The sequence below is a fragment of the Otolemur garnettii genome, unplaced genomic scaffold (genome assembly GCF_000181295.1).
Source record: "Otolemur garnettii isolate 467f Iridium unplaced genomic scaffold, OtoGar3 scaffold00023, whole genome shotgun sequence".
Taxonomy (NCBI): domain Eukaryota; kingdom Metazoa; phylum Chordata; class Mammalia; order Primates; family Galagidae; genus Otolemur; species Otolemur garnettii.
The window spans coordinates 9448585-9457738 of record NW_003852418.1 but is presented as its reverse complement, the minus strand read 5'-3'; the positions used below and the strand labels follow the sequence as shown (position 1 = coordinate 9457738).

Below are 9154 nucleotides of genomic sequence, written 5' to 3'. Positions count from 1 at the left end.
TGGTCCCAGCTACTTGGGAGGCTGAGGCAGGAGACTCGCTTGAGCCCAGGAGTTGGAGGTTGCTGTGAGCATGATGCCATGGCACTCTACCCAGGATGATAGCTTGAGGCTCCGTTTCAAAAAAAAAAAAAAAAAGAACATGGGGAATTCCAAATAAGATGACAACTGGAAAGACTACTGTCAACCAAAACACCTTACCTCCTTGCTCCAAATATTATAGTGACGAAATACATATATATTAATTTCAAAAAATACAAACATGCTCCAACATGACAACTATGTTTACAGAAAAAGACACAGAGCAAACATTAATAACTCTAGGAACCCACTGAGCACCTCCAGGACAAGAAATAAAAGCAGTCAGGAAATCAAATCATGCACAAGATAAGAGAACCTTAAGCAAGGCTCATAGGTAGAAACAAAACAACAACAAAAAAAAACTTTGTAAGTAGAAACAAAACAAAATTCCTAAAAGGTGGAAAAAAACTATTCTCAATAGCTGGAGTTACTGATCATACTGTTACAAGGAAAACTTTAGACAAGTTAAATTTAACAGAATTTAATTAAACAAAGAACAATTCCTGAATCCAACATCCTACCATCACTACCACCACCACCACAACCACCAACACCAGAATAGGTTCAGAGCGATAAACTGCGCACTGCCACATGGGTAGAGAAGACTTACAGACAGAAAAAGGAAAATGATAGACAGAAAATGGAAGTGACTTACAGAAACAGCTGGACTGGTTACAGCTCAGCCTTTGCCTTATTTGAACACAGTCTGAACAGCTGGCCACCTTCCATTGTCTGAAACTCAGTGGTTGGTAACAAGAGGAGCTTACAGTCTGAAATATCCATTTAGGTTGCAGTCCACTATGTATGTAGAAACGTTAAGGCCAAAATTAAAATATGTAAGGACTAAACTTAACAATTTCATACTGCCACCTGCAGTTGTAGAAAAAAGTTACTATATACAAAACTTGAAGTATACATATCTCTGATACCACAATTAATGCCTCAGAATAAAATCCTAAACAACCTAGACTGAAGGTATGGTGGAAATGGATGAAGCAAACAAAAACAGAGGTATGGGGATAAGGCAGATCAGGGGAGGGTACACAAAGGATGCCAAAAGAAAGAAAAGAAAAATTAATTCCCCACTCAGCATGCAATCATAAACTAAAAATCTAAAGTGTATTTAAAAATGAACCTAAAGATGGCCAAGAAATTCACCAATATTAAAAGACAAATACCCTCAAGTTCAGGTCTAGAATCAGTCCTCAGAATCCCCTATACCCCTTTATGGTCCCAAGAATGAGCACGTATACACCAAGGGTGGCAGGCTGAAACCTGGTCCAGGCAAACTAAAACAACTACAACAAAAAAATAGCCAGGCATTGTGGCGGGCACCTTTAGTCCCAGCTACTTGGAAGGCTGAGGCAAGAGAATCACTTAAGCCCAAGAGTCGGAGGTTGCTGTGAGCTCTGACACCACAACACTATACTGAGGGCGACACAGTGAGACTCTGTCTCAAAAACAAACAACAACAAAAAAAAAGAACGAACATGTGAGGGCTTACTGGGCATCTGCTGAGGAGGAGGCAGAGCCTCTAGGTTGCCCAGGCCCCGGCACTCATTTCACACGGCCTCTTTTCTGACCCCCCATCCCCAGACTTCATGTTCCCCATTTACCCCTTGGACCCTACTACCCCTTTCATGGGGCCATCTCAGCCCTATCATACCCAAATGTGCTGATGTCAAGTTCATTGAAATACCTCAGATTTATAATTATTAATGTTTGATTCTTCAGGAAGTGTTTGCATCTCTGTAATCTTTTTTATATATGTTTTGCTGACTTTTGTTTTTCATTTTAAGATTTTTATTATTGTTGTTATAGCACCAAAGAAATGAAAACAGATCACCTCCCCCCAAAAAAGACGAATACCCGATAAAATAAAAATCTTGACATGAGTTCAAAATAAGCATACCTATCCTTAGATTTTTTTTAAAAAAAATAAGAAAAGGGCTCAGCACCTGTGGCTCAAGTAGCTAAGGAGCCAGCCATATAGACCTTAGCTGGTAGGTTAGAATCCAGCCCAGGCCCACCAAACAACAATGACAGCTGCAACCAAAAAAATAGCTGGGCATTGTGGTGGGCGCCTGTAGTCCCAGCTACTTGGGAGGCTGAGGCAGGAGACTTGCTTCAGCCCAGGAGTTGGAGGTTGCTGTGAGCTATGATGCCACAGCACTCTACCCAGAGCAACAGCTTGAGGCTCTGTCTCAAAAAAAAAAAAGAAAGAAAAAGAAAAAAAAACATTATTAAAAATAAACTTTCACAAATTATAAAGAATTCTAAAAGATAGTAGTATCTACCCATTATCTAAGCACCAACAGCCAAATGCTGGATAGATCTGGTGAGAAAGGATACTTGACTGAAACCAAAACTCTGAACAGATTGGATTATTTCTTCTACTGGATATAACACTCACATACAGTATCAATGAACAAGAAAATTGATGAATCCAACTAGAATGAAGCATAATAAAGTTAAAAAGGGAGAAAGAAGACTTCAGAATTGATCTGCGTCCCATGATGGTCTTACCAAACACATTTCTGAACCTCAATTTTGTATTCTCTAAAACAGGCATCTATCACTTTTACGAAGTCGCTATGAGGTTTAAAAACCATACATTAAACAAAACCAAGTAATGAAACATCAACAATTTATACATACCTCACACTAAAAACAGGCTTATCAAAAACCCAAGTAAAAACTCTCAAACATTTAAGTATGAACTTTCTTTCCAGAACCTAAATTTCACATGAAAGTAGGAGAGAACTACTTAAGTAATGGAACATCAACAATTTACATGTAGCTCACACTACAAAACAGGCTTATCAAAAACCCAAGTAAAGGCTCGGCGCCTGTGGCTCAGGCACCAGCCATGTACACCCAAGGTGGCGGGTTTGAATCCAGCCCGGCCCGCCCAACAACAATGACAGCTACAACCAAAAAATAGCCGGTCGTTGTGGCAGGCGCCTGTGGTCCCAGCTACTTGGGAGGCTGAGGCAGGAGACTCGCTTGAGCCCAGGAGTTGGAGGTTGCTGTGAGCTGTGATGCCACGGCATTCTACCGAGGGGGACAGCTTGAGGCTCCTGTCTCCAAAAAAAAAACCCAAGTAAAAACTCTCATATAAGCATTTAAGTATCAACTTTCTTTCCCAGGCCTAGAAATCAAAGCCTTAACTACTGAATTACATCTGAAAATGAAAAGACAGTAAGGAGGATTACTACTGTGCCTGTCCAATTTATCAAGTCAAAACATGTCTCCCGTTACCGAGCAGCAAGTCAATGTGATCTGCATATCAATATCAAATGGTTCCTTATCTGAAACCTACACCAGTCACAAAAAATGTTTAATTTAAATTAACAACTCTGCCCACAAATTTCAAGTTTTATTCTACAATTCTTTTAAAATTATCACAATTTTAAAGAAAAATTTTGAAGGCTAAACACCAATACTAAAAATCATGCCATTCCAATTCTATTTATCACCCTGCAATAAAATACTTAGCCTTGTAAATATCCTTTCAAACAGAATAGCAATATACGGGTAATTGATTTAGAAAAAGCTTAATTTCTGGCTCGGTGCCTGTGGCTCAAGTGGCTAAGGCTCCAACCACATACACCTGAGCTGGCGGATTCAAATCCAGCCCGGATCGCCAAAAAACAATGACAGCTACAACCAAAAAATAGCCGGGCATTGTGGCGGGCGCCTGTAGTTCCAGCTACTTGAGAGGTAGAGGCAGGAGAATCGCTAGAGCCCAGGAGTTGGAGATTGCTGTGAGCTGTGATGCTACAGCACTCTACCCAGAGCCAAACAACTTGAGGCTCTGTCTTTAAAAAAAAAACAAAAAACAAAAAAACTTGTCACTCTACCTAGAGCGACAGCTTAAAGCTCTGTCTCAAAAAAAGAAAAAGCTTAATTTGTATAATTCAGTTTTCCACATTAAGGCCAAATTTTATGGTAACAAAATGAAAGGAGGACCAAATAACATAACATTATACAACAAAAGTACTATCTGTAACACATATTTGTTACATTTTTACTTACATACTACAAACTCTATGAAAGGTAAAATTTCATGGAAATAAATAAAATAGGCTTGGCGCCTATAGCTCAGCAGCTAGGGCGCTGGCCACATACACCGGGGCTGGCAGGTTTAAACCCAGCCTGGGCCTGCCAAACAACAACAACAACAACTACAACAACAACAAAAAACAGACAGACTTGTGGCGGGCACCTATAGTCCCAACTTGGGAGGCTGAGGCAATTCTCAAGAGTTTGAGGTAGCTGTGAGCTATGACGCCACAGCACTCTACCGAGCGTGACATAGTAAGACTCTGTCTCCAAAAACAAATAAAAGTAATAAATGAAATATACTACCCAGCTGATCTTTAGATGCTTATGTACTAGTAAGTTTAATATACAGAGTTCATTAAGCATGGGACATATGGGTAGCACCTGTAGCTCAGTGGGTAGTGTGCCAGCCACATACACCCAAGCTGGTGGGTTGGAACCCGGCCTGGGCCTGCTAAACAACAAAAAAAATAGTTGGGTGTTGTGGCAGGCACCTGTAGTCCTAGCTACTTGGGAGGCTGAGGCAAGAGAATCACTTAAGCCCAAGAATTTGAGGTTGCTGTGACACCACTGCACTCTACTGAGAGTGATATAGTGAGGACTCTTGTCTCAAAAAAAAAAAAATCTTCTAACAAAATTATGAGTGGCTAGCAGTAAAGGGACATGAATAAATGCAATCATGAAACTAAGGAATCTTGGCCCAAGAAGCTAAAATTAGAAACAGAAAATGGAACAAATGCAGGAGACATGAAAATAGAAAAGCAGATAAGGCCTGTTTAGTAAATGTGTCAAAGGGGGGCTATGAGATTCAAAAATGACTCAGATTTCAAGCCTAGCTAACACGAAAATGATGGTATTACTAACTAAAAGTAATTTAGTTAAGCAAAGCACTTCTCAGCTATCATACAACTTTTTCTATTCCAATTTTTCCTATTCTAATGCAATATTAAAATATTTAGATAAAAATATTATCTGCCACCAAGCAATCTAGTCCTCACAAGGTGAAATAGTAAATCTAGTTAGGGGTTGATTCAGATTTCGACTAACTCAACTGCCATTATAAAATATATATAAAGAAAAAGGGAGCTTCCCCTCTCCCCCTCAAAATTATGTTCATGTGTATACACATACATACACATCAATACATGTCACTCTTAAACAACCCAGGTTTGAACTGCACTGGTCCACTTATACGTGGATTTTTTGCCTCTGCCACCCAAGACAGCAAAATTGATCTCTCTTCTCCCTCTGCCTCCTCCACTTACTCAATGTGAAGATGATGAAAATAAACACCCTCATGATGATTCACATCCACTTAATGAACATACATGTATTTTCTTTTCCTTATGATTTTAACTTTTCCTTTTCTCTAGCTTACTTTTATTAAGAATACAGTATATAGGCTCAGTGCCTATAGCTCAAGCGGTTAAGGCGCCAGCCACATATACCAGAACTGGTGGGTTCCAATCCAGCCCAGGCCTGCCAAACAACAATGACATCTACAACCAAAAAATAGTTGGGCATTGTGGCAGGCGCCTGCAGTCCCAGCTATTGGGAGGCTGAGGCAAGGGAATCGCTTAAGCCCAGGAGGTTGCTGTAAGCTATGATGTCATAGCACTCTACCCAGGACGATAGCTTCAGGCTCAGTTTCAAAAAAAAAAAAAAAAATACACTATATAGGCTGGGCACCTGTAGCTCAATTGGCTAAAGCGCCAGCCACATATACCAAAGCTGGCAGGTTCAAATCCAGCCTGCCCCACCAAACAATAATGACAACTATAACCAAAAAATAGCTAGCCATTGTGGTGGTAGGCACCTGTAGTCCCAGCTACTTGGCAGGCTGTGGCAAGAGGATTGCTTAAGCCCAAGAGTTTGAGGTTGCTGTGAGCAGTGACTCCATGGTACTCTTACCAGGGCAACAGCTTGACTCTGTCTCAAAAAAAAAAAAAAAAAAAAAGGAATATAGTAATACATGTAATTTACAAAATATGTGTTAAGGGCTTGGTGCCTAAAGCTCAGTAGCTAAGATGCCAGTCACATACACTAGAGCTGGCAGGTTCAAATCCAGCCTGTGCCTGCCAAACAACAATGACAACTACAACCCCCCTAAAAATATATATACAGGGGTTGTGGCAGGCACCTGTACTTGGGAGGCTGAGGCAAGAGAAATCACTTAAGCCTGACAGTTTGAGGTTGCTGTGAGCTATGACTTCACAGCACGCTACCAAGGGCGACATAGTGACACTATGTCTTAAAAAAAAAATAAAATGTGTTAAGAAACTATTTTATGGCTCGGCGCCTATGGCTCAAGCAGCTAAGGCGCCAGCCACATACACCTAAGGTGGTCGGTTCGAATCCCCAGCCCGGGCCCGCCAAACAACAATGATGGCTGCAACCAAAAAAAAAATGGCTAGGTGTTGTGGCGGGCGCCTGTGGTCCCAGCTACTTGGGAGGCTAAGGCAGGAGACTCGCTTGAGCCCAGGAGTTGGAGGTTGCTGTGAGCTGTGATGCCATGGCACTCTACCCAGGGGGATAGCTTGAGGCTCCGTCTCCAAAAAATAAAAAAAGAAAGAAACTATTTTATCAGTAAGGTTTCTAGTCAACAGTAGGCTACTAGCAGTTAAGTTTTGGGGGAATCAAAAGTTATACTCAAGAGTTCTGGCTGTCCAAGGGGTCAACACTCGTTCCCAAATTATTTATGGGTTAACTGTATATACATATGTATTCACTCAACATTCCATTCATTTAACTAATATTGCCATTAGACAAAAAAAACATAACACATAGAATGAGTTTAAATTAAATCATAAACTTAAGAAAAAAGTATTTCAGAGGCTGAAGTCAAAAATTCACAAAGAAGGCTGGGCAGGTGGCTCATGCCTATAATCTTAGCACTCTTGGAGGCCAAGCAGGTAGACAGCTTGAGCACATGAGTTTGAGACCAGCCTGAGCAAAAATTGAGACTCTCGTCTCTATTAAAAATTGAAAAAACTGGGCGGCTCCTGTGGCTCAAAAGTAGGGTGCTGGTCCCATATGCCGGAGGTAGCAGGTTCAAACCCAGCCCCGGCAAAAAAGAAAATGGCAAAAATAAATAAATAAGGCTTACCTTAAAAAAAAAATTTTTTTTGAAAAAACTGAGGCAAGAGGATCTAGAACCCAAGAGTTAGAGGATGCTGTGAGCTATGACACCACGGCACTCTACCCAGGGCCAGGGCGACAACTTGAGACTGTCTCAAAAAAAATTTACAAAGAACCAAGTTAAAATAAAACTGTATTACCTGGCTACCCAGTCAAACGATGTTCAAGTACTTTGTTTTTATTGGTCTCTGAATCCACCATTCAGCAAGTATTTTGATCCTGAGGACAAAAAAGGGGGAGAGGGTTGGATTTTATTGCCCTTTCCTCATACAAGCATTATTAATAACATACAAATTAACTTTTCCCATTCTTCTCTTCCCCAGACATATGAAACAAACAAAAGCTATTAAGCACAGCACTTCTTCCTAGGAATTTGAGCAGATGCCTTATTTTGCCATGTATCAATACTTCTGTTTAAAAAGTGAGGCATGGTATACATAATATATACTCTGTCACAGTTTGTTAACATATGGAATGCAAAGCTCTAGTCCTGAAAAGTGATCAAAACTAATAGGCTGGGCAGGTACGGTGGCTGATACCTATAATCCTAGCACTCTGAGAAGTGGAGGCAGTAGGATCATTTGAGGCCAGGAGTGGGAGACCAGCAAGAGCAAGACTCCATCTCTACAAAAAATAGAAAACAGCCAGACATGGTAGCTTGTGCCCACAATCCCAACTACTTAGGAGACTGTGGCAGGAGGACTGCTTGAGCCCAGGAGTTTAAGGTTGCAGTGAACTATGATGATGCCACTTCACTCTAGCACAAGCAACAAGAGTGAGATCCTGTCTCCAAAAAAATAAAAACATCCAACTCTAAACTTGTGCATATTCTTTTTGTCCAAAAAGAATGCTCAAAAGAGAACAATTAAAGACAGCATTAATACTCTTGTAGAAATGAATGGTTAAATGCCCTAGTCCAAAAAGTACAGATACCGCCACATGAATAGAGGAAGAGATGGATAAAGCAAACAAGCAAGTGGGAAAAAAAAGGCCCAAACGTTTTCTTGCCTTCTATAATAAAAGGATGCATTTGAGTCAAAAAAGAGAAACACTTTTAAATAAGGAAATGAGGAGCAGTTCCTCAAAATAATGTGCAATAAAACACATGAATATTACTCGGGAGGCTGAGGCAAGAGAATCTCCTAAGACCAGGAGTTGGAGGTTGCTGTGAGCTGTGATGCCACAGCACCCTATCAAGGGCAATAAAGTGAGACTCTGTCTCTTAAAAAAAAAAATTAATATATTAGCAGTAGGCTTTTGTATCTAAAGAAAGCGGGGGCTCAGCGCCTTGGCTCAAGTGGCTAAGGCTCCAGCCACATACACCTAAGGTGGTGGGTTCAAATCCAGCCTGGGCCCACCAAACAACAATGATGGCTGCAATCAAAAAAAAAAAAAAAAATAGCCAGGCTTCATGGCGGGCACCTGTGGTCCCAGCTACTTGGGAGGCAGAGGCAGAGACTTGCTTGAGCCCAAGAGTTGGAGGTGGCTGTGAGTTGTGATGCCAGAGCTTGAGGCTCCAAGTCCACAAATAAATAAACAAGTTCTGGTGCAATAAACAAGACAGTCAAGAAAAACACTCTCCTTGCTTTATCAGTTTTCAAATGTTAACAATAATGCAACAATCTGCTACTAATTCTAATGGTTATTGTTATCAATACAACAGATATATCTACACCCTACAGTCAATGACATTCATGCTAAAATTGGCAGGTCTGATAATATGGGGAAAAGAAAAAACAGTATATTCACAAGTTCCAAATAACACGGCCAATCCACACTGAGTAGACAGCAGATAGCCAACCATATCTAGCTGTAAGATATTAAAGGTCTTGGGCTCGGCGCCTATAGCTCAGCCGGCTAAGGCGCCAGCCAC

General features: G+C 40.8%; 1 protein-coding gene across 6 annotated transcripts in view; it reads right to left on the bottom strand.

Moving 5' to 3' along the window:
* NCOA3 (nuclear receptor coactivator 3) overlaps window positions 1-9154 on the bottom strand; it is a 114011-nt gene that overhangs the window by 53752 nt on the left and 51105 nt on the right. For all 6 annotated transcript variants that reach the window (XM_023511923.1, XM_023511925.1, XM_023511924.1 and 3 more), the window contains exon 2: window positions 7422-7500. The gene's annotated coding sequence lies outside the window, so the exon portion shown is untranslated. The remainder of the gene's footprint in view (window positions 1-7421; window positions 7501-9154) is intronic.